The 26,269-nt window shown below is 43.7% G+C and overlaps 1 protein-coding gene and 1 long non-coding RNA gene across 4 annotated transcripts in view; one reads left to right on the top strand and one right to left on the bottom strand.

Annotated features, from left to right (window-relative positions):
- The window catches only part of LOC308596606 (uncharacterized protein), a gene marked incomplete at its 3' end in the record, with an annotated part of 240,918 nt that overhangs the window by 206,488 nt on the left and 8,161 nt on the right, over positions 1 to 26,269 (bottom strand). The window contains exon 3 of one of the 3 annotated variants that reach the window (XR_014012550.1): positions 24,289 to 24,983. The exons of the other annotated variants lie outside the window; for them this stretch is intronic. Of the gene's footprint in view, positions 1 to 24,288; positions 24,984 to 26,269 lie in introns of those variants that run through there. 3 annotated transcript variants of the gene reach the window in all.
- On the top strand, positions 19,072 to 23,477 carry LOC308596622. The gene is made up of 3 exons (XR_014012573.1): positions 19,072 to 22,144; positions 22,180 to 22,477; positions 22,847 to 23,477. It is a non-coding gene; the product is annotated as an uncharacterized lncRNA (long non-coding RNA).

The following is a 26,269-nucleotide window of genomic DNA, read 5'->3' as shown; positions in this document are numbered from 1 at the left end:
AAATCTGACTTTTGGCAATTCACTCAAAAATGGTGCCAACCGGTTGCAAATGATCCCCTGAAAGCTTTGGCGATGGAAACAGAAGGCTTTTTAACACAGGACAAGAAATCAGCCCTCAACAACTTAACCGGCAGAAAAGATTTTTTTGAAAATATCCCTAAGCCCCGGGGTCACAAATTCAGCAAAAATCTGACTTTTGGCAATTCAGTCAAAAATGGTGCTAGAAGGTTGCAAATGATCCGCTGAAAGCTTTGGTGATGGAAACAGAAGGCTTTTTATCAGAGGAGAAGAAATCAGCCCTCAACAACTTAACCGGCGGAAAAGATTTTTTCGAAAAAATTCCTAAGCCCCGGGGTCACAATTTCAGCAAAAATCTGACTTTTGGCAATTCACTTAAAAAATGTGCCATCGGGTTGCAAATGCTCCCCTGAAGGCTTTGGGAATGGAAACAGAAGGCTTTTTATCACAGGACAAGAAATCAGCCCTCGAAAACTTACCCAGCAGAAAAATTTTTTTTTGAAAAAAGCCCTAAGCCCTGGGGTCAAAATTTCAGCAGAAATCTGACTTTTGGCAATTCACTCAAAAATGGTGCCAGAAGGTTGCAAATGCTCTCCTTAAAGGTTTGGCAGTCAAAACAGAAGGCTTTTAATCACAGGACAAGAAATCAGCCCTCAATAACTTAACCGGCGGAAAAGATTTTTTTGAAAAAATCCCTAAGCCCCGGGGTCACAATTTCAGCAAAAATCTGACTTTTGGCAATTCACTTAAAAAATGTGCCAACCGGTTGCAAATGCTCTCCTGAAGGCTTTGGGAATGGAAACAGAAGGCTTTTTATCACAGGACAAGAAATCAGCCCTCGAAAACTTACCCGGCAGAAAAGATTTCTTTTAAAAAATCCCTAAGCCCCGGGGTCACAATTTCAGCAGAAATCTGACTTTTGGCAATTCACTCAAAAATGGTGCCAGAAGGTTGCAAATGCTCCCCTGAAAGCTTTGGCGATGGAAACAGAAGGCTTTTTATCACAGGAGAAGAAATCAGCCCTCAATAACTTAACCGGCGGAAAAGATTTTTTTGAAAAAATCCCTAAGCCCCGGGGTCACAATTTCAGCAAAAATCTGACTTTTGGCAATTCACTCAAAAATGGTGCCAGAAGGTTGCAAATGATCCCCTGAAAGCTTTGGCGATGGAAACAGAATCCTTTCTATCACAGGACAAGAAATCAGCCCTCAAAAACTTAACCGGCGGAAAAGATTTTTTTGAAAAAATCCCTAAGCCCCGGGGTCACAATTTCAGCAAAAATCTGACTTTTAGCAATTAACTCAAAAATGGTGCCAACCGGTTGCAAATGCTCCCCTGAAAGCTTTGGCGATGGAAACAGAATCCTTTTTATCACAGGAGAAGAAATCAGCCCTCAATAACGTAACCGGCGGAAAAGATTTTTTTGAAAAAATTCCTAAGCCCCGGGGTCACAATTTCAGCAAAAATCTGACTTTTGGCAATTCACTTAAAAAATGTGCCATCGGGTTGCAAATGCTCTCCTGAAGGCTTTGGGAATGGAAACAGAAGGCTTTTTATCACAGGACAAGAAATCAGCCCTCGAAAACTTACCCGGCAGAAAAGATTTCTTTTAAAAAATCCCTAAGCCCCGGGGTCACAATTTCAGCAGAAATCTGACTTTTGGCAATTCACTCAAAAATGGTGCCAGAAGGTTGCAAATGCTCCCCTGAAAGCTTTGGCGATGGAAACAGAATGCTTTTTATCACAGGAGAAGAAATCAGCCCTCGAAAACTTAACCGGCGGAAAAGATTTTTTTGAAAAAATTCCTAAGCCCCGGGGTCACAATTTCAGCAAAAATCTGACTTTTGGCAATTCACTTAAAAAATGTGCCATCGGGTTGCAAATGCTCTCCTGAAGGCTTTGGGAATGGAAACAGAAGGCTTTTTATCACAGGACAAGAAATCAGCCCTCGAAAACTTACCCGGCGGAAAAGATTTCTTTTAAAAAATCCCTAAGCCCCGGGGTCACAATTTCAGCAGAAATCTGACTTTTGGCAATTCACTCAAAAATGGTGCCAGAAGGTTGCAAATGCTCCCCTGAAAGCTTTGGCGATGGAAACAGAATGCTTTTTATCACAGGAGAAGAAATCAGCCCTCGAAAACTTAACCGGCGGAAAAGATTTTTTTGAAAAAATCCCTAAGCCCCAGGGTCACAAATTCAGCAAAAATCTGACTTTTGGCAATTCAGTCAAAAATGGTGCTAGAAGGTTGCAAATGATCCGCTGAAAGCTTTGGTGATGGAAACAGAAGGCTTTTTATCAGAGGAGAAGAAATCAGCCCTCAACAACTTAACCGGCGGAAAAGATTTTTTTGAAAAAATTCCTAAGCCCCGGGGTCACAATTTCAGCAAAAATCTGACTTTTGGCAATTCACTTAAAAAATGTGCCATCGGGTTGCAAATGCTCCCCTGAAGGCTTTGGGAATGGAAACAGAAGGCTTTTTATCACAGGACAAGAAATCAGCCCTCGAAAACTTACCCGGCAGAAAAAAATTTTTTTGAAAAAAGCCCTAAGCCCTGGGGTCAAAATTTCAGCAGAAATCTGACTTTTGGCAATTCACTCAAAAATCGTGCCAAAAGCTTGAAAATGCTCTCCTTAAATGTTTGGCAGTCAAAACAGAAGGCTTTTAATCACAGGACAAGAAATCATCCCTTGAAAACTTAACCGGCGGAAAAGATTTTTTTGAAAAAATCCCTAAGCCCTGGGGTCACAAATTCAGCAAAAATCTTACTCTTGGCAATTCAGTCAAAAATGGTGCTAGAAGGTTGCAAATGATCCGCTGAAAGCTTTGGCGATGGAAACAGAAGGCTTTTTATCACAGGAGAAGAAATCAGCCCTCAACAACTTAACTGGCGGAAAATATTTTTTTGAAAAAATCCCTAAGCCCCGGGGTCACAATTTCAGAAAAATCTGACTTTTGGCAATTCGCTCAAAAATGGTGCCAAAAGCTTGAAGATGCTCTCCGTAAAGGTTTGGTAGTCTTAACAGAAGGCTTTTTATCGCAGTAGAAGAAATCAGCCCTCGAAAACTTAACCGGCGGAAAAGATTTTTTTGAAAAAATCCCTAAGCCCCGGGGTCACAATTTCAGGAAAATCTGACTTTTGGCAATGAACTAAAAAATGGTGCCAACCGGTTGCAAATGCTCCCCTGAAAGCTTTGGCGATGGAAAGAGAAGGCTTTTTATCACAGGACAAGAAATCAGTCCTCAACAACTTAACCGGCGGAATTTTTTTTTTAAAAAAAATCCCTAAGCCCCGGGGTCACAATTTCAGCAAAAATCTGACTTTTGGCAATTCACTCAAAAATGGTGCCAACAGCTTGAAAATGCTCTCCTTAAAGGTTTGGCAGTCAAAACAGAAGGCTTTTTATCACAGGACAAGAAATCATCCCTTGAAAACTTAACCGGCGGAAAAGATTTTTTCGAAAAAACCTCTAAGCCCCGGGGTCACAATTTCAGCAAAAATCTGACTTTTGGCAATTCACTCAAAAATGGTGCCAACCGGTTGCAAATGCTCCCCTGAAAGCTTTGGCGATGGAAACAGAAGGCTTTTTAACACAGGACAAGAAATCAGCCCTCAATAACTTAACCGGCGGAAAAGATTTTTTTGAAAAAATCCCTAAGCCCCGGGGTCACAATTTCAGCAAAAATCTGACTTTTGGCAATTCACTCCAAAATGGTGCCAGAAGGTTGCAAATGATCCCCTGAAAGCTTTGGCGATGGAAACAGAATCCTTTCTATCACAGGACAAGAAATCAGCCCTCGAAAACTTAACCGGCGGAAAAGATTTTTTTGAAAAAATTCCTAAGCCCCGGGGTCACAATTTCAGCAAAAATCTGACTTTTGGCAATTCACTTAAAAAATGTGCTATCGGGTTGCAAATGCTCTCCTGAAGGCTTTGGGAATGGAAACAGAAGGCTTTTTATCACAGGACAAGAAATCAGCCCTCGAAAACTTACCCGGCAGAAAAGATTTCTTTTAAAAAATCCCTAAGCCCCGGGGTCACCATTTCAGCAGAAATCTGACTTTTGGCAATTCACTCAAAAATGGTGCCAGAAGGTTGCAAATGCTCCCCTGAAAGCTTTGGCGATGGAAACAGAATGCTTTTTATCACAGGAGAAGAAATCAGCCCTCGAAAACTTAACCGGCGGAAAAGATTTTTTTGAAAAAATCCCTAAGCCCCAGGGTCACAAATTCAGCAAAAATCTGACTTTTGGCAATTCAGTCAAAAATGGTGCTAGAAGGTTGCAAATGATCCGCTGAAAGCTTTGGTGATGGAAACAGAAGGCTTTTTATCAGAGGAGAAGAAATCAGCCCTCAACAACTTAACCGGCGGAAAAGATTTTTTTGAAAAAATTCCTAAGCCCCGGGGTCACAATTTCAGCAAAAATCTGACTTTTGGCAATTCACTTAAAAAATGTGCCATCGGGTTGCAAATGCTCCCCTGAAGGCTTTGGGAATGGAAACAGAAGGCTTTTTATCACAGGACAAGAAATCAGCCCTCGAAAACTTACCCGGCAGAAAAATTTTTTTTTGAAAAAAGCCCTAAGCCCTGGGGTCAAAATTTCAGCAGAAATCTGACTTTTGGCAATTCACTCAAAAATGGTGCCAGAAGGTTGCAAATGCTCTCCTTAAAGGTTTGGCAGTCAAAACAGAAGGCTTTTAATCACAGGACAAGAAATCAGCCCTCAACAACTTAACCGGCGGAAAAGATTTTTTTGAAAAAATCCCTAAGCCCCGGGGTCACAATTTCAGTGAAAATCTGACATTTGGCAATTCACTCAAAAATGGTGCTAGACGGTTGCAAATGCTCCCCTGAAAGCTTTGGCGATGGAAACAGAATGCTTTTTATCACAGGAGAAGAAATCAGCCCTCAACAGCTTAACCGGCGGAAAAGATTTTTTTGAAAAAATCCCTAAGCCCCGGGGTCACAATTTCAGCAAAAATCTGACTTTTGGCAATTCATTCAAAAATGGTGCCAACCGGTTGCAAATGCTCCCCTGAAAGCTTTGGCGATGGAAACAGAAGGCTTTTAATCACAGGACAAGAAATCAGCCCTCGAAAACTTAACCGGCGGAAAAGATTTTTTCAAAAAAATCCCTAAGACCCGGGGTCACAATTTCAGCAAAAATCTGACTTTTGGCAATTCACTCAAAAATGGTGCCAACCGGTTGCAAATGCTCCCCTGAAAGCTTTGGCGATGGAAACAGAAGGCTTTTTATCACAGGACCAGAAATCAGCCCTCGAAAACTTAACCGGCGGAAAAGATTTTTTTGAAAAAATCCCTAAGCCCCGGGGTCACAATTTCAGCAAAAATCTGACTTTTGGCAATTCACTCAAAAATGGTGCCAACCGGTTGCAAATGATCCCCTGAAAGCTTTGGCGATGGAAACAGAAGGCTTTTTAACACAGGACAAGAAATCAGCCCTCAACAACTTAACCGGCAGAAAAGATTTTTTTGAAAAAATCCCTAAGCCCCGGGGTCACAATTTCAGCAAAAATCTGACTTTTGGCAATTCACTCAAAAATGGTGCCAGAAGGTTGCAAATGCTCCCCTGAAAGGTTTGGCGATGGAAACAGAAGGCTTTTTATCACAGGACAAGAAATCAGCCCTCGAAAACTTAACCGGCGGAAAAGATTTTTTTGAAAAAATCCCTAAGCCCCAGGGTCACAAATTCAGCAAAAATCTGACTTTTGGCAATTCAGTCAAAAATGGTGCTAGAAGGTTGCAAATGATCCGCTGAAAGCTTTGGTGATGGAAACAGAAGGCTTTTTATCAGAGGAGAAGAAATCAGCCCTCAACAACTTAACCGGCGGAAAAGATTTTTTTGAAAAAATTCCTAAGCCCCGGGGTCACAATTTCAGCAAAAATCTGACTTTTGGCAATTCACTTAAAAAATGTGCCATCGGGTTGCAAATGCTCCCCTGAAGGCTTTGGGAATGGAAACAGAAGGCTTTTTATCACAGGACAAGAAATCAGCCCTCGAAAACTTACCCGGCAGAAAAAAATTTTTTTGAAAAAAGCCCTAAGCCCTGGGGTCAAAATTTCAGCAGAAATCTGACTTTTGGCAATTCACTCAAAAATGGTGCCAGAAGGTTGCAAATGCTCTCCTTAAAGGTTTGGCAGTCAAAACAGAAGGCTTTTAATCACAGGACAAGAAATCATCCCTTGAAAACTTAACCGGCGGAAAAGATTTTTTTGAAAAAATCCCTAAGCCCCGGGGTCACAATTTCAGCGAAAATCTGACATTTGGCAATTCACTCAAAAATGGTGCTAGACGGTTGCAAATGCTCCCCTGAAAGCTTTGGCGATGGAAACAGAATGCTTTTTATCACAGGAGAAGAAATCAGCCCTCAACAGCTTAACCGGCGGAAAAGATTTTTTTGAAAAAATCCCTAAGCCCCGGGGTCACAATTTCAGCAAAAATCTGACTTTTGGCAATTCATTCAAAAATGGTGCCAACCGGTTGCAAATGTTCCCCTGAAAGCTTTGGCGATGGAAACAGAAGGCTTCTTATGACAGGAGAAGAAATCATCCCTCGAAAACTTAACCGGCGGAAAAGATTTTTTCAAAAAAATCCCTAAGACCCGGGGTCACAATTTCAGCAAAAATCTGACTTTTGGCAATTCACTCAAAAATGGTGCCAACCGGTTGCAAATGCTCCCCTGAAAGCTTTGGCGATGGAAACAGAAGGCTTTTTATCACAGGACCAGAAATCAGCCCTCAAAAACTTAACCGGCGGAAAAGATTTTTTTGAAAAAATCCCTAAGCCCCGGGGTCACAATTTCAGCAAAAATCTGACTTTTGGCAATTCACTCAAAAATGGTGCCAGAAGGTTGCAAATGCTCCCCTGAAAGGTTTGGCGATGGAAACAGAAGGCTTTTTATCACAGGACAAGAAATCAGCCCTCGAAAACTTAACCGGCGGAAAAGATTTTTTTTGAAAAAATCCCTAAGCCCCGGGGTCACAATTTCAGCAAAAATCTGACTTTTGGCAATTCATTCAAAAATGGTGCCAGAAGGTTGCAAATGCTCCCCTGAAAGCTTTGGCGATGGAAACAGAAGGCTTTTTATCACAGGAGAAGAAATCAGCCCTCGAAAACTTAACCGGCGGAAAAGATTTTTTCGAAAAAATCCCTAAGCCCCGGGGTCACAATTTCAGAAAAATCTGACTTTTGGCAATGAACTAAAAAACGGTGCCAACCGGTTGCAAATGCTCCCCTGAAAGCTTTGGCGATGGAAAGAGAAGGCTTTTTATCACAGGACAAGAAATCAGCCCTCAACAACGTAACTGGCGGAAAATATTTTTTCGAAAAAATCCCTAAGCCACGGGGTAACAATTTCAGCAAAAAATCTGACTTTTGGAAATTCACTCAAAAATGGTGCCAAAAGCTTGAAGATGCTCTCTGTAAAGGTTTGGTAGTCTTAACAGAAGGCTTTTTATCGCAGTAGAAGAAATCAGCCCTCGAAACCTTAACCGGTGGAAAAGATTTTTTTGAAAAAATCCCTAAGGCCCGGGGTCACAATTTCAGCAAAAATCTGACTTTTGGCAATTCACTCAAAAATGGTGCCAACCGGTTGCAAATGCTCCCCTGAAAGCTTTGGCGATGGAAACAGAAGGCTTTTTATCACAGGACAAGAAACCAGCCCTCAATAACTTAACCGGCGGAAAAGATTTTTTTGAAAAAATCCCTAAGCCCCGGGGTCACAATTTCAGCAAAAATCTGACTTTTGGCAATTCACTCAAAAACGGTGCCAGAAGGTTGCAAATGATCCCCTGAAAGCTTTGGCGATGGAAACAGAATCCTTTTTATCACAGGACAAGAAATCAGCCCTCGAAAACTTAACCGGCGGAAAAGATTTTTTTGAAAAAATCCCTAAGCCCCGGGGTCACAATTTCAGCAAAAATCTGACTTTTGGCAATTCACTCAAAAATGGTGCCAGAAGGTTGCAAATGATCCCCTGAAAGCTTTGGCGATGGAAACAGAATCCTTTTTATCACAGGAGAAGAAATCAGCCCTCGAAAACTTAACCGGCGGAAACGATTTTTTTGAAAAAATCCCTAAGCCCCGGGGTCACAATTTCAGCAAAAATCTGACTTTTGGCAATTCACTCAAAAATGGTGCCAGAAGGTTGCAAATGCTCTCCTTAAAGGTTTGGCAGTCAAAACAGAAGGCTTTTAATCACAGGACAAGAAATCATCCCTTGAAAACTTAACCGGCGGAAAAGATTTTTTTGAAAAAATCCCTAAGCCCCGGGGTCACAATTTCAGCGAAAATCTGACATTTGGCAATTCACTCAAAAATGGTGCCAGACGGTTGCAAATGCTCCCCTGAAAGCTTTGGCGATGGAAACAGAAGGCTTCTTATGACAGGACAAGAAATCAGCCCTCGAAAACTTAACCGGCGGAAAAGATTTTTTCAAAAAAATCCCTAAGGCCCGGGGTCACAATTTCAGCAAAAATCTGACTTTTGGCAATTCACTCAAAAATGGTGCCAACCGGTTGCAAATGCTCCCCTGAAAGCTTTGGCGATGGAAACAGAAGGCTTTTTATCACAGGACCAGAAATCAGCCATCGAAAACTTAACCGGCGGAAAAGATTTTTTTGAAAAAATCCCTAAGCCCCGGGGGCCCCAATATCAGCAAAGATCTGACTTTTGGCAATTCACTCAAAAATGGTGCTAGACGGTTGCAAATGCTCCCCTGAAAGCTTTGGCGATGGAAACAGAATGCTTTTTATCACAGGAGAAGAAATTAGCCCTCAACAGCTTAACCGGCGGAAAAGATTTTTTTGAAAAAATCCCTAATCCCCGGGGTCACAATTTCAGCAAAAATCTGACTTTTGGCAATTCATTCAAAAATGGTGCCAACCGGTTGCAAATGCTCCCCTGAAAGCTTTGGCGATGGAAACAGAAGGCTTCTTATGACAGGACAAGAAATCAGCCCTCGAAAACTTAACCGGCGGAAAAGATTTTTTTGAAAAAATCCCTAAGCCCCGGGGTCACAATTTCAGCAAAAATCTGACTTTTGGCAATTCACTCAAAAATGGTGCCAACCGGTTGCAAATGCTCCCCTGAAAGCTTTGGCGATGGAAACAGAAGGGTTTTTATCACAGGACCAGAAATCAGCCCTCAACAACTTAACCGGCGGAAAAGATTTTTTCGAAAAAATCTCTAAGCCCCGGGGTCACAATTTCAGCAAAAATCTGACTTTTGGCAATTCACTCAAAAATGGTGCCAACCGGTTGCAAATGCTCCCCTGAAAGCTTTGGCGATGGAAACAGAAGGCTTTTTCTCACAGGAGAAGAAATCAGCCCTCAACAACTTAACGGGCGGAAAAGATTTTTTTGAAAAAATCCCTAAGCCCCGGGGTCACAATTTCAGCAAAAATCTGACTTTTGGCAATTCACTTAAAATCTGGTGCCAAAAGCTTGAAAATGCTCTCCTTGAAGGTTTGGCAGTCAAAACAGAAGGCTTTTAATCACAGGACAAGAAATCATCCCTCGAAAACTTAACCGGCGGAAAAGATTTTTTTGAAAAAATCCCTAAGCCCCGGGGTCACAATTTCAGCAAAAATCTGACTTTTGGCAATTCATTCAAAAATGGTGCCAACCGGTTGCAAATGCTCCCCTGAAAGCTTTGGCGATGGAAACAGAAGGCTTCTTATGACAGGACAAAAAATCAGCCCTCGAAAACTCAACCGGCGGAAAAGATTTTTTCAAAAAAATCCCTAAGACCCGGGGTCACAATTTCAGCAAAAATCTGACTTTTGGCAATTCACTCAAAAATGGTGCCAACCGGTTGCAAATGCTCCCCTGAAAGCTTTGGTGATGGAAACAGAAGGCTTTTTATCACAGGACCAGAAATCAGCCCTCAACAACTTAACCGGCGGAAAAGATTTTTTCGAAAAAATCTCTGAGCCCTGGGGTCACAATTTCAGCAAAAATCTGACTTTTGGCAATTCACTCAAGAATGGTGCCAGAAGGTTGCTAATGCTCCCCTCAAAGCTTTGGCGATGGAAACAGAAGGCTTTTTATCACAGGACAAGAAATCAGTCCTCAACAACTTAACCGGCGGAAAAGATTTTTTTGAAAAAATCCCTAAGCCCCGGGGTCACAATTTCAGCAAAAATCTGACTTTTGGCAATTCACTCAAAAATGGTGCCAACCGGTTGCAAATGCTCCCCTGAAAGCTTTGGCGATGGAAACAGAAGGCTTTTTCTCACAGGACAAGAACTCAGCCCTCAACAACTTAACCGGCGGAAAATATTTTTTTGAAAAAATCCCTAAGCCCCGGGGTCACAATTTCAGCAAAAATCTGACTTTTGGCAATTCACTTAAAATCTGGTGCCAAAAGCTTGAAAATGCTCTCCTTGAAGGTTTGGCAGTCAAAACAGAAGGCTTTTAATCACAGGACAAGAAATCATCCCTCGAAAACTTAACCGGCGGAAAAGATTTTTTTGAAAAAATCCCTAAGCCCCAGGGTCACAAATTCAGCAAAAATCTGACTTTTGGCAATTCACTCAAAAATGGTGCTAGAAGGTTGCAAATGATCCGCTGAAAGCTTTGGCGATGGAAACAGAAGGCTTTTTATCAGAGGAGAAGAAATCAGCCCTCAACAACTTAACCGGCGGAAAAGATTTTTTTGAAAAAATTCCTAAGCCCCGGGGTCACAATTTCAGCAAAAATCTGACTTTTGGCAATTCACTTAAAAAATGTGCCAACCGGTTGCAAATGCTCCCCTGAAGGCTTTGGGAATGGAAACAGAAGGCTTTTTATCACAGGACAAGAAATCAGCCCTCGAAAACTTACCCGGCAGAAATGATTTTTTTTGAAAAAATCCCTAAGCCCCGGGGTCACAATTTCAGCAGAAATCTGACTTTTGGCAATTCACTCAAAAATGGTGCCAGAGGGTTGCAAATGCTCTCCTTAAAGGTTTGGCAGTCAAAACAGAAGGCTTTTAATCACAGGACAAGAAATCATCCCTTGAAAACTTAACCGGCGGAAAAGATTTTTTTGAAATAATCCGTAAGCCCCGGGGTCACAATTTCAGCAAAAATCTGACTTTTGGAAATTCACTCAAAAATGGTGCCAGAAGGTTGCAAATGATCCCCTGAAAGCTTTGGCAATGGAAACAGAATGCTTTTTATCACATGATAAGAAATCAGCCCTCGACAACTTAACCGGCGGAAAAGATTTTTTTGAAAAAATCCCTAAGCCCCGGGGTCACAATTTCAGCAAAAATCTGACTTTTGGCAATTCACTCAAAAATGGTGCCAACCGGTTGCAAATGCTCCCCTGAAAGCTTTGGGGATGGAAACAGAGGGCTTTTTATCACAGGACAAGAAATCAGTCCTCAACAACTTAACCGGCGGAAAATATTTTTTTAAAATAATCCCTAAGCCCCGGGGTCACAATTTCAGCAAAAATCTGACTTTTGGCAATTCATTCAAAAATGGTGCCAACCGGTTGCAAATGCTCCCCTGAAAGCTTTGGGGATGGAAACAGAAGGCTTTTTATTACAGGACAAGAAATCAGCCCTCGAAAACTTAACCGGCGGAAAAGATTTTTTTTGAAAAAATCCCTAAGCCCCGGGGTCACAATTTCAGGAAAAATCTGACTTTTGGCAATTCACTCAAAAATGGTGCCAACCGGTTGGAAATGCTCCCCTGAAAGCTTTGGCGATGGAAACAGAAGCCTTTTTATCACAGGACAAGAAATCAGCCCTCGAAAACTTATCCGGCGGAAAAGATTTTTTTGAAAAAACCCCTAAGCCCCGGGGTCACAATTTCAGCAAAAATCTGACTTTTGGCAATTCAGTAAAAAATGGTGCCAGACGGTTGCAAATGCTCCCCTGAAAGCTTTGGCGATGGAAACAGTAGGCTTCTTATGAGAGGACAAGAAATCAGCCCTCCAAAACTTAACCGGCGGAAAAGATTTTTTCAAAAAAATCCCTAAGCCCCGGTGTCACAATTTCAGCAAAAATCTGACTTTTGGCAATTCACTCAAAAATGGTGCCAACCGGTTGCAAATGCTCCCCTGAAAGCTTTGGCGATGGAAACAGAAGGCTTTTTATCACAGGACCAGAAATCAGCCCTCAACAACTTAACCGGCGGAAAAGATTTTTTTGAAAAAATATCTAAGCCCCGGGGTCACAATTTCAGCAAAAATCTGACTTTTGGCAATTCACTCAAAAATGGTGCCAGAAGGTTGCAAATGCTCCCCTGAAAGCTTTGGCGATGGAAACAGAAGGCTTTTTATCACAGGACAAGAACTCAGCCCTCAACAACTTAACCGGCGGAAAATATTTTTTTGAAAAAATCCCTAAGCCCCGGGGTCACAATTTCAGCAAAAATCTGACTTTTGGCAATTCACTTAAAATCTGGTGCCAAAAGCTTGAAAATGCTCTCCTTGAAGGTTTGGCAGTCAAAACAGAAGGCTTTTAATCACAGGACAAGAAATCATCCCTCGAAAACTTAACCGGCGGAAAAGATTTTTTTGAAAAAATCCCTAAGCCCCAGGGTCACAAATTCAGCAAAAATCTGACTTTTGGCAATTCAGTCAAAAATGGTGCTAGAAGGTTGCAAATGATCCGCTGAAAGCTTTGGCGATGGAAACAGAAGGCTTTTTATCACATGACAAGAAATCAGCCCTCGAAAACTTAACCGGCGGAAAAGATTTTTTTGAAAAAATTCCTAAGCCCCGGGGTCACAATTTCAGCAAAAATCTGACTTTTGGCAATTCACTTAAAAAATGTGCCAACCGGTTGCAAATGCTCCCCTGAAGGCTTTGGGAATGGAAACAGAAGGCTTTTTATCACAGGACAAGAAATCAGCCCTCGAAAACTTACCCGGCAGAAATGATTTTTTTTGAAAAAATCCCTAAGCCCCGGGGTCACAATTTCAGCAGAAATCTGACTTTTGGCAATTCACTCAAAAATGGTGCCAGAGGGTTGCAAATGCTCTCCTTAAAGGTTTGGCAGTCAAAACAGAAGGCTTTTAATCACAGGACAAGAAATCATCCCTTGAAAACTTAACCGGCGGAAAAGATTTTTTTGAAATAATCCGTAAGCCCCGGGGTCACAATTTCAGCAAAAATCTGACTTTTGGAAATTCACTCAAAAATGGTGCCAACCGGTTGCAAATGCTCCCCTGACAGCTTTGGGGATGGAAACAGAATGCTTTTTATCACAGGACAAGAAATCAGCCCTCAACAACTTAACCGGCGGAAAAGATTTTTTCAAAAAAATCCCTAAGACCCGGGGTCACAATTTCAGCAGAAATCTGACTTTTGGCAATTCACTCAAAAATGGTGCCAACCGGTTGCAAATGCTCCCCTGAAAGCTTTGGGGATGGAAACAGAGGGCTTTTTATCACAGGACAAGAAATCAGTCCTCAACAACTTAACCGGTGGAAAATATTTTTTTAAAATAATCCCTAAGCCCCGGGGTCACAATTTCAGCAAAAATCTGACTTTTGGCAATTCATTCAAAAATGGTGCCAACCGGTTGCAAATGCTCCCCTGAAAGCTTTGGGGATGGAAACAGAAGGCTTTTTATTACAGGACAAGAAATCAGCCCTCGAAAACTTAACCGGCGGAAAAGATTTTTTTGAAAAAATCCCTAAGCCCCGGGGTCACAATTTCAGGAAAAATCTGACTTTTGGCAATTCACTCAAAAATGGTGCCAACCGGTTGCAAATGCTCCCCTGAAAGCTTTGCGATGGAAACAGAAGGCTTTTTATCACAGGACAAGAAATCAGCCCTCGAAAACTTATCCGGCGGAAAAGATTTTTTTGAAAAAATCCCTAAGCCCCGGGGGCCCCAACATCAGTAAAGATCTGACTTTAGGCCAATCAGCTTGCTAAATGTCATTGGGAAGATTTACTCGGGGTACCTACTAAACAAACTATCGAAATGGATGGAGGACGACAATATCATTGCCGATGAACAGGCGGGTTTTCGCCCTGGAAGATCTACTACAGACCAAATATTAACCTTGAATCACCTGGCGGAAAAGTATGCCGGCAAAGCCCCAAAGGTTCTTCATGTGGCTTTTATTGACCTTAAGCAGGCATTTGATCGAATCTCTAGAAAGCAGCTATGGACAAAACTGGCTGCAACAAATATCGATCGTCGTCTCCTTCATCTGATTATCAGCCTCCATACAAACACCTTTCTGAGAATCAGGCTAGACAATAAAGGCCTAGTATCCAACCCCGTTACCACCACTAGAGGGGTAAGACAGGGTTGTTTATTGGCCCCAGCATTGTTTAACTTTTACATTAACTCACTGGTGACTCACATGGCCAATGATGCTTTCCACCCCCCCAAACTAGCAGGCCGATCTCTGAATGTTCTTCTGTATGCGGATGACGCCGCACTTCTTGCTAGATCCCCTATTGGACTGAGGAGAATGTTGCAAGCTCTACATGAATACTGTGATCAGCATGAGCTCCAACCCAACTATGCTAAGACCAAGATCATGGTCTTCTCTGCCCGACCGAGACTCTATCGATGGTCGATGAACGGGATCCCCCTAGAGCAGGTTAACTGCTTTAAATATCTGGGACAAGTAATACGGTCAAATAGGTCTTTTCTGGCCCATAGAGACTATATAACAACTAATGCATCTAAAGCAGCCATCCAGATTAGATCTCTATATGCTAAGAATCAGGCTCAATCAGTGACGATAGCTTTGAGACTCTTTCAAATGAAAGTCCTCCCCCTTCTTTTGGTGGGCATCTCTTTAGGCTCCCGTAGGGACTTTTTGAAACTGGATTCTATCCAAACGCGATTCCTTAGAGCCATCCTTAGGATTCCCCCCTCGGTAGCGGGTGCAGTTATGAGATTAGAGGTCGGCTGGCAAGCTCTACGGTATGTGGCCTTGAAGACGAAGCTCTGGCTATGGCTCAAGCTTTGTTTTAAACCAGTGGGTATTGCCCCTTTGATATTGAGGGACGATTTCCAATCATCGTGGGAAAGGGAGGTCACTAATGAGGTTCAATCCTGCGGATTGTCTCACCTTTACTTTGAGTCTATGTCGTACAATCAAGCTAGAGCTGTGATCTCCCGGAGACTGAGTGACATTGCTAGACAAGAGGACATAGCCCAGGTAAAACCAGGGATGTTCCTAGGGGACCAGATCTATCGGACCATACCAGCCCCCTACCTTGCAGAAATCCACTATGTGGAATATCGCAGACTTCTTACAGCGGCTAGATTAAATGTCCTTGACTCTGCGATATTGTGGGGAAGGTACAGGGGAGTACCATACGCCCAGAGAACCTGTCATTGTGCCATGGGTGTGGTTGAGTCCACCGAACACATTCTCTTGACTTGCCCTTCTTATGCAGAGCTTAGACAAAATTTTATAGACCCACTTCTATGTCAATTTAGCTCCCTACCCAGAGAAAACCAGGTTTTACACTTGCTGAATAACGTCACTAGAGCTATACCTTCCTTGGTGGCCAAATTTCTTTTTTTAGCTTTTAAGCGCCGCAAGACTTTAATTGATTGTATTGATATGGGGCTATCTGTTTAGCCCATTTTAGTGTTGGCTAAGCTCAAAAATCTTCTTGGATGTTTTAACTGTGTATTGACAATTGTACTTTTTTCTGACTGACGGTCGAATAAAAGGTTGATGATGATGATGATGATGACTTTTGGCAATTCACTCAAAAATGGTGCCAGATGGTTGCAAATGCTCCCCTGAAAGCTTTGGCGATGGAAACAGAAGGCTTCTTATGACAGGACAAGAAATCAGCCCTCCAAAACTTAACCGGCGGAAAAGATTTTTTCAAAAAAATCCCTAAGACCCGGGGTCACAATTTCAGCAAAAATCTGACTTTTGGCAATTCACTCAAAAATGGTGCCAACCGGTTGCAAATGCTCCCCTGAAAGCTTTGGCGATGGAAACAGAAGGCTTTTTATCACAGGACCAGAAATCAGCCCTCAACAACTTAACCGGCGGAAAAGATTTTTTCGAAAAAATCTCTAAGCCCCGGGGTCACAATTTCAGCAAAAATCTGACTTTTGGCAATTCACTCAAAAATGGTGCCAGATGGTTGCAAATGCTCCCCTGAAAGCTTTGGCGATGGAAACAGAAGGCTTCTTATGACAGGACAAGAAATCAGCCCTCCAAAACTTAACCGGCGGAAAAGATTTTTTTGAAAAAATCCCTAAGACCCGGGGTCACAATTTCAGCAAAAATCTGACTTTTGGCAATTCACTCAAAAATGGTGCCAACCGGTTGCAAATGCTCCCCTGAAAGCTTTGGCGATGGAAACAGAAGGCTTTTTATCACAGGACCAGAAATCAGCCCTCAACAACTTAACCGGCGGAAAAGATTTTTTCGAAAAAATCTCTAAGCCCCGGGGTCACAATTTCAGCAAAAATCTGACTTTTGGCAATTCACTCAAAAATGGTGCCAGAAGGTTGCAAATGCTCCCCTGAAAGCTTTGGCGATGGAAACAGAAGGCTTTTTATCACAGGACAAGAAATCAGTCCTCAACAACTTAACCGGCGGAAAAGATTTTTTTGAGAAAATCCCTAAGCGCCGGAGTCACAATTTCAGCAAAAATCTGACTTTTGGCAATTCACTCAAAAATGGTGCCAACCGGTTGCAAATGCTCCCCTGAAAGCTTTGGCGATGGAAACAGAAGGCTTTTTCTCACAGGACAAGAACTCAGCCCTCAACAACTTAACCGGCTGAAAATATTTTTTTGAAAAAATCCCTAAGCCCCGGGGTCACAATTTCAGCAAAAATCTGACTTTTGGCAATTCACTTAAAATCTGGTGCCAAAAGCTTGAAAATGCTCTCCTTCAAGGTTTGGCAGTCAAAACAGAAGGCTTTTAATCACAGGACAAGAAATCATCCCTCGAAAACTTAACCGGCGGAAAAGATTTTTTTGAAAAAATCCCTAAGCCCCAGGGTCACAAATTCAGCAAAAATCTGACTTTTGGCAATTCAGTCAAAAATGGTGCTAGAAGGTTGCAAATGATCCGCTGAAAGCTTTGGCGATGGAAACAGAAGGCTTTTTATCAGAGGAGAAGAAATCAGCCCTCAACAACTTAACCGGCGGAAAAGATTTTTTTGAAAAAATTGCTAAGCCCCGGGGTCACAATTTCAGCAGAAATCTGACTTTTGGCAATTCACTCAAAAATGGTGCCAGAAGGTTGCAAATGCTCTCCTTAAAGGTTTGGCAGTCAAAACAGAAGGCTTTTAATCACAGGACAAGAAATCATCCCTTGAAAACTTAACCGGCGGAAAAGATTTTTTTGAAATAATCCCTAAGCCCCGGGATCACAATTTCAGCAAAAATCTGACTTTTGGCAATTCACTTAAAAAATGTGCCAACCGGTTGCAAATGCTCCCCTGAAGGCTTTGGGAATGGAAACAGAAGGCTTTTTATCACAGGACAAGAAATCAGCCCTCAAAAACTTACCCAGCAGAAAAGATTTTTTTTTGAAAAAATCTTTAAGCCCCGGGGTCAAAATTTCAGCAGAAATCTGACTTTTGGCAATTCACTCAAAAATGGTGCCAGAAGGTTGCAAATGCTCCCCTGAAAGCTTTGGCGATGGAAACAGAAGGCTTTTAATCACAGGACAAGAAATCATCCCTTGAAAACTTAACCGGCGGAAAAGATTTTTTTGAAATAATCCCTAAGCCCCGGGGTCACAATTTCAGCAGAAATCTGACTTTTGGCAATTCACTCAAAAATGGTGCCAGAAGGTTGCAAATGATCCCCTGAAAGCTTTGGCGATGGAAACAGAAGGCTTTTTAACACAGGACAAGAAATCAGCCCTCAACAACTTAACCGGCGGAAAAGATTTTTTTGAAAAAATCCCTAAGCCCCGGGGTCACAATTTCAGCAGAAATCTGACTTTTGGCAATTCACTCAAAAATGGTGCCAGAAGGTTGCAAATGATCCCCTGAAAGCTTTGGCAATGGAAACAGAATGCTTTTTATCACATGATAAGAAATCAGCCCTCAACAACTTAACCAGCGGAGAAGATTTTTTTGAAAAAATCCCTAAGCACCGGGGTCACAATTTCAGCAAAAATCTGACTTTTGGCAATTCACTCAAAAATGGTGCCAACCGGTTGCAAATGCTCCCCTGAAAGCTTTGGCGCAGGAAACAGAAGGCTTTTTATCACAGGACAAGAAATCAGCCCTCAAAAACTTAACCGGGGGAAAAGATTTTTTTGAAAAAATCCCTAAGCCCCGGGGTCACAATTTCAGCAAAAATCTGACTTTTGGCAATTCACTCAAAAATGGTGCCAACCGGTTGCAAATGCTCCCCTGAAAGCTTTGGCGATGGAACCAGAAGACATTTTATCATAGGACAAGAAATCAGCCCTCAACAACTTAACCGGCGGAAAAGATTTTTTTGAGAAAATCCCTAAGCCCCGGAGTCACAATTTCAGCAAAAATCTGACTTTTGGTAATTCACTCAAAAATGGTGCCAGAAGCTTGCAAATGATCCCCTGAAAGCTTTGGCGATGGAACCAGAAGACATTTTATCACAGGACAAGAAATTAGCCCTCAACAACTTAACCGGCGGAAAAGATTTTTTTGAGAAAATCCCTAAGCCCCGGAGTCACAATTTCAGCAAAAATCTGACTTTTGGCAATTCAGTCAAAAATGTTGCCAGAAGCTTGCAAACGATCCCCTGAAAGCTTTGGCGATGGAACCAGAAGACATTTTATCATAGGACAAGAAATTAGCCCTCAACAACTTAACCGGCGGAAAAGATTTTTTTGAAAAAATCCCTAAGCCCCGGGGTCACAATTTCAGCAAAAATCTGACTTTTGGCAATTCACTCAAAAATGGTGCCAAAAGCTTGAAGATGCTCTCTATAAAGGTTTGGTAGTGTTAACAGAAGGCTTTATATCAGAGGAGAAGAAATTAGCCTTCAACAACTTAACCGGCGGAAAAGATTTTTTTGAAAAAATCCCTAAGGCCCGGGGTCACAATCTCAGGAAAAAGCTGACTTTCGGTTCACTCAAAAATGGTGGTCGGGTGCGTCTTATAGAGCGAAAAATACGGTGCAGTAAAAGCACTTCACATTACTAAGATGCATGAGCAGTTGCGCCACATGTCTCCACCATGGGGCTGAAAGCATAACCATCTGCACAAAATTAAAGCTGTCTTAGGACTCCCCACCAACCACATCAAGATCTGCCCAAAGAGGTATGTGGAGATAACCCTACTATGACATCAAAACTTCCTTGTGGAAAAGCTCTTGAGTCTCAAAACCCTGATCTTGGGCTGCCTCTTTTAGGGAACAGGTCCAGATAAACGCACACAAGTTCATGCAGGTGAACACACACACACACACACACACACACACACACACACACATATTGTGGTAAGCAAAAAATGCCTTATCTCCTGTGTCATGCTAGTAAAGAAAACTCTGGAGACTGGGGGGGTAGAAGTCCAACATTGTTTATTGCGAAGCAATAGGTTACAATGGGATAGCTCCACAAAAAGTTGCAACCCCGCCCAGTGGATCGGGCAGTGGTATTTATAAAGTTTCAAACAAAGCATTTCAATTCCCACCAATTGTACTTCATTACCTCATTTAAGTTGATAGATCAATCATATGCATAAGCATTGGCTGTTTCTGCTGACTAAGCTCGGATTCCCACCGTGTTCTGCGATGACCTTGCAGGAATACATTGTGTTAGTGTGCATGTTGGGAACCTGTGTCATGTGCAGCCATTTGCATCATGGAGCAACTTATGTTCTAGCTTTGTGCTGTATCTTTGTGATTTACATATTAGCTGTATTTCTGCTTCCAACGAGGGTGGCACATCTTGAAAAATCATCAGTTTCATAAAGTAACAGGCTACCATAATTTCTCTATTAGAAGCACACTCAAGGATTTACAGGGGTACACATTATCACATTTATTGTGGCCCTTTGGGCCACTCCCACAAGATCACCCCACACTGGTTACACCCAGGGAACACAATGGGGGGAAATAAACAAGGTTTTTTTAAATTGAGGAACGGAATTCTAATCAACAGATTTATAGGGCAGGGCTAATATCTAACGAAAGAATGGCAACTTCAACTGATGGAATATGCACAGTTTGCAGACCTAACATATAGAATAAGAGAACAAGAAGAACATATGTTTAAAGAAGATTGGAAAATGTTTATTGAATATATGTGTATACTTGAAAACGTTGGCAGCTTTAAGATAAATTCAACAATGTAAATAAGTTTTGCTGGATGTAATACAGTAATGGAATACTGAAGTTTAGTTTATGTAAATATGCAGGGATTTATGCTATGCAAAATGAACCATGGAAAGAAAAGAAGGGAAGTCATTGCTATTTTAAGGTTGTTTAAATGAATATTCTAAATTGCAAAAATAAAATAAAATAATGAAAATTATATATGTTCAATGCAGGATTGGTGGTTTGCTGCTTGTTTATGTTGTTGTTGTTGTTGTTGTTGTTGTCTGTAGTGCAAATGTGTTTGTAGTGTGCACAGGGTAGATAGATGCCAGGAATGAGGTGTGCACCTTCGACGAGGTACCACATTAAAGACATGCTTTTGAAGGGTGAATGAACTAGGTCTCCAAGGACTGAAGCAGGCATATAGAAAAGTGATGCCACATAAATATATCAGGACCCAGGACAGAGTACAAACCTCGAATTACAGAATCGTGGAGCTGGGGGCCACACCAAAGGCCATCTAGCCCAACCCCCTGCAATGCAGGAATCACAGTGTAGAGTCCCTGACAGATGCCCCCCCCCAACTTGCTCTGCTTCAGGACCCTTTGCCTATTGCTTCATTACAGAGGCCAGAATCCACCCATCCACCTCAGCATCGCCTACACTGACTGGCAGTATCTCTCCCGGGTTTCAGACAGGGAACCTTCTCTGCCCCACCTGGAGATGTCATCCAGGAATATCAGTGAGGATGGTGATAATGCAAAGCAGATTGTCTAATCCTGTGCTATGGACACCCCTAGACTTGGGAGTCTTCTCCTGCATTTCAAGGGACGTTGGGATTGTCTCTCTTTGGAAATGGGGCTGAATGAAGAATGATCCGATATAAAAACATGAACTCCAAAAGAGAAGATTCACCTGCAGACGGAACAGCAGCTTCCAAGTTCTGAAGAAACATTGGGGGGGGCAGGTTTGGCCCAGGGTCCAGGTGGGTGGGTTGCCATGGGAACAATGACCTGCCTTCCTTTGTGACATCTCCTGCTTCTCCCTTAAAAGCCCCCAACTACAGATGTCCATTGTGGGATAGTGAGGAGAGACAGAGAGAGAGGTGGGAGTGCAGAAGGAGATTTAGGAGAGGCTTTGGTTTAGGAGAGGCAGGGACTGTTTGAATAGGAGGCGGAGGCAGCAGCAACAATGCGGTCAATTCCAGAAATCTAGGAGGAAGGCAGGATCAGCGGACTTGTCCTTCGCGGGACAGAATGGTAAGTTTGTGGGGTCCCATCCTATTCTTTGCCCCATCTCCTTCTCTGCAGAACGATTCCCCTAGGTTCATTATCACGTGGTGCTGATAATGCCAAGGTTGCAGGCTCGGTCCCTGAATGGGACAGCTGAACTGCCCGCAGAATCTTTGAGTCTATCTTCCCTAATGGGGGGGGGGGCTGAAGTGGTGACTCACCCCCCCCCGTGGTGGCGATTCCAGGGTCCAAACTCTTAAAGGGGTTTGTATATGGGAGTTACTGGCCATACACTGGGGGTGGGCTGCCAGCGTACACAAACACCTTGCTGTGCTTCCTCCCATATCCCATTCATCCCGAGGAGCCCCTGTTCCCCCCGGCTGGGGGGCTGGGAGGGAGACACGACCAATGCCTAAGCCAAGGTCTTCCTACATCTGAAAGGTTTAATAAATTTGTGGCCAATTTTTTATTCCAGAACACGTTGTCACGAGTCATCTTTCCTTCTGGTGGGTCTCTGGGGGCTGGGGGGGGGGGTCCTCCGCCTGGGCACGCAGTGAGCGCTCACACCTTCCTTAGAGCACCTCGGCGCACAGCACCTCGGCCCACTTGGGACCCATCAGCTGGTTGGGCTGCCTCCCTGTGCTAGTCTTTGGAGGTTCCCGCCAAACCTCAGTTAGCCAATCAGCCCTGCAGGGAGGCGGGGCCAGACTGCTTAAACAGGAGGCGGAGCTGGCAGCAACCATGTGATTGGCTCCAGAGCTTCACCCACCCGACCCTCCCTTTGTCTAATGCTCGTTTCATTCTAGCTATTTCAGATCATAACCGTAGATACTCCCCTCTTCCTCCATGAATGGGGTGACCCCTATTGGCAATTCTCTATTAGGCTCAACGTATTTCTGTTCTGCATCACCTCTTCTAGGCTCAGGCGAATGAGAAGCTTCCTTCAGGTCAAAAGGAGCAATAAAGTGGCCCCGCTGCAGAACAAGGAGCCTCCTGTGACTCCAGGTGAGGAAGCACCTCCCCCACAGACAACTTTTTGGGAAGGGCAGGGCAGGAATAGGCTAGGGGGGCAGCTCAGGGTATAGGATTGGGAGGGGAGCTAGTAAGAAAATAAGTCGAAAAAGCCAGACTGCTGGATATGGCCGAGGCAGCTGATAGGACAGGGCTAGGGGACAGTGGTCAGCTAGAGGGCCACATTCTCTTGTGAGCCACATTCGGGGGGCTGCAGGCCAAGACTGGCCCCCAAGGCCTGGGGTTTGCCACCCCTGTAGTAGGAGTGTAGAAGCAGGGGAACCAAGCAGAAGATTATTAGAATAATCTTTGAAGCTGCAAAGGGACGAACTAACCTGTCCCCATGTCCTTCTCTTGTTGCAGTGGTGACAAAACTCTTCAGGACTTTTCCTGATCTTGAGGTTAGAAGTAGGGGAAACAAAAGAGGAGGGAGTGGATCCCCCAGACCCTCTGAATGTGGTCTTTGCCCCCAATTCTGCAGTGGCATGGGTTCTTGGGGTGTCAGGATGATGCCAGAGGCATGACCTGCCCTCTTCCCTGGTGCTGCCCTTCCACCTCTGCCCTTCAGGAGGCTGCAGGGCCCATGAAGGTCCTCTGGGGCAAGGGATGGGGCCCAAGCCTGAGGGAGGCCAGTCTTTCCTGGCTTGGGCCTCCTTGTGGGCTCCCTTGCACCTGTCAATGGTGGGTTTTGTAGTTTCACCAAAGGCGTCTCATCCAGCTTTCTCTTTCCTCTGCAGAAGGCAATAGCCCAGTGACACCGGTCCCGTGTTCGGCCAGCACCTAAGGAAGGTAAACGAATCTCCACACCTTGGGGACTTTTCACTTAGTAGCCTTATGGTTCGTGCCCAAGAAAGACCTCCCAGGCCTATTTGCTGTGCCTAGCAGGCCTTTTTCACTTTGCCTCAGTAGGCAGAGCCCTGACTGACTCCAGCTACAAAAGCTGAGGTGGCTGAACCCTTGGATTTGGGTATTGTTTGGCAGGCATTGTTGAGAGAGGCTGTTAATTCAATTTCTAAATTGAAGACATGCTTTTGAAGGGTGAATAATGTATGTTGACAAGGCCTTGCTCCTGTCAGCAGTCAGGCTGCAGCATCCTGCACTAACTGCGGCTTCCAAGCACAAGGGAAGACCCACGTACAGTGCATGGCAGCAATCCAGTCTTGAAGCAATCAGGGCATGAACTATGGCAGCCAGGCTCTCTCGGTCCTGGAGTGGCAGGAGCTGGTACCTCCTTTCTCTCCAAGCCCTGAATGCTCTTGGCTGCCTCTTTGCAGCTGTTATGAAGTCCTACAGTTCATTCAACTGCAGAAGGAGGGAAGGAATTGGGAGGGACGTGCTGGCAATTCTCTATTAGGCTCAACGTATTTCTGTTCTGCGTCACCTCTTCTAGGCTCAGGCGAATGAGAAGCTTCATGCAGCTCAAAAAGAGCAATAAAGTGGCCCCGCTCCAGCACAAGGAGCCTCCTGTGACTCCAGGTGAGGAAGCACCTCCCCCACAGACACCATTTTGGGAAGGGCAGGGCAGGAATAGGCTAGGGGGCAGCTCAGGGTATAGGATTTGTGGGGGGGGGGGAAGCTAGTAAGAAAAAAAGTCAAAAGAGCCAGACTGCTGGATCTGACCCAAGGCTCATCTGGTCCAGCATCTGGAAACCCACCCTAGTGGGGTTGATGAAGATGCTACTGAGTGAGAGAGGAGAGGAAGCATTTCTAGTGGTTCCAAGATGGTGATGGCTTAGCAAGCAGGCTTCGGAGCTCCGCAGATAACAGGACTGTAATTAGCGTTGTTACTCCTGCAGCAGCCGGGACGTGTATGGCGTCTGATCCAGCTTTCTCTTTCCTCTGCGGAAGGCAATAGCCCAACGACACCGGTCCCGTATTCAGCCAGCTCCTGAAGAAGGTAAACAAATCTCCACACCTTGGGGACTTTTCACTTAGTAGTGTTAAGGTTCGTGCCCAAGAAAGACCTCCCAGGCCTTCTTGCTGTGCCTAGCAGGCCTTTTTCACTTCGCCTCAGTAGGCAGAGCCCTGACTGACTCCAGCTACAAAAGCTGAGGTGGCTGAACCCTTGGGTTTGGGTATTGTTTGGCAGGCGTTGTTGAGAGAGGCTGTTAATTCAGTCTCTCATTTCCATTCTCTTCCAGAGGACATCATTATTGAAGATCTGTAGGGTTTCCGGTTCTGGTCTCTGCCATGGCAACGTCTCTCCCTTCTGGGACCAGACTCAGACGGAGGAGAGGGGGTTACCTGAGGTTGTAAAACCCTCTAAAAACCCCTGAAGGCAGTCGGGGGACAAGGCACCTGTGGACGTCTTTGTACCTGCTCCTGCTGGTCTCAAGCCCTGCGCCGCTGAGGCAGGCTCCACGGCTGCCACTGCAAGAGGCAAAGCTCCTTCACCTCTTGATATATTGGATCAAAATTAAAGGCGCCTCCAGAGGAAATGTGGACAGTGAGCTGCAATCTGAATGAGACTATCGAGATGGAGGGATGAAATTTGAATGTCCTGCCGTGATTAAAAATGGAGAGAAGAGGGGAGGGGAACTTATTATTATTAATTTTATTTTTATTATTTAAAATCTGCAAGGACTTAACACTTACCCGATTTAGTTTAAAGAAATAAAAGGATCTCAAGTGAGGTCTATAAAGAAAACCTGGATGTTTGTGTAATGCTTGAAATTCCTTTTCTAAAATGGATTACAGACTACGAGAGGAATGGAGATAAATTTCCAACATTGTGAACTGTGTTGATACCAGACTATAGACATGACAATAGTTTATAAGCAATGAGAGGCGACACATGGTCTGGAAAATAAAGAAGATTGGACAGGAAGATTTTTGGATAAATGGATCTGGCATGCCAGCAGGTTTTAAGGTTAACCATCAGAAAACCAAAATGAATATAGCAGAGCAAAAGACTCTGGATTTAAAAGGGTAAAAAATAGAGTATTTTGGTATTACTATGACAAATATGAATTGTATGTTGTTTCAAAATAATTTTGTTATGACGTGGGTGGAAATAAAAAGGGATATGTTAAGATGGGAAAAACTAAAGCTGTCTTTGCTGGGTAGAATTTCTGTGATAAAGCTAATAACCGGGATGGAGAAGGTATAAAGGACATTCAGGCAACTGGTCCCAGAGTGGTTTAATCATCAATCCCTCCTCCTAGGGAATTGTAGCTCTTTGGGGGGTGGGGGGAGAGTATAGGGGTCTCCTAACAACTCTCAGCACCCTTAACTACAGGTCCTAGAATTATTTTTGTGGAGCTGTGACTGTTGTAAAGTGGTATCCTGGAGCTTTAAATGCATGCTGTGAATGAGGCCTCAGAATCTGTACACTCTAGTAACTTCCAAACCCATTTCAGTGTTCTTAAAAGCCCGTTCCCCTTTATCTCCGCCTTTTGTTTTTGGTGCTTCCCAAAATGGCCATATTAAGGAGATACATGTCTCATGTTTCCCCAGTCTGTGTTACAGGTTTATGATTTTGTCTCTGGAGGACTGCTGCTTGCCAGCCAAGGGGACTCTGAATGATGGCTTTGCTTTCCCCAGCCACCAACTGATGGGTGCTACAGCTGAATCCACCCTTGCCTTGACCTCTGGGAGTGCACTTTAAGGCCCACCCTGTTTTAAGAGAAGCAGAGATTATTTAGCGCAGGGATGGGGAATTTGTGGTCCTCTAGATGCTGATGCACTTCAGCTCCGATAGCCAATGGTCAGGGATGATGGGAACTGCATCCCAATAACATCTGGAGAGAGACAAGCTCACCAGCCCTGTCTGAAACACTATCTGAA

Source organism: Podarcis bocagei, assembly GCF_964188305.1.
Source record: "Podarcis bocagei genome assembly, chromosome: 10".
Lineage (NCBI taxonomy): Eukaryota > Metazoa > Chordata > Lepidosauria > Squamata > Lacertidae > Podarcis > Podarcis bocagei.
This window is presented reverse-complemented; position numbering and strand designations above follow the sequence as displayed.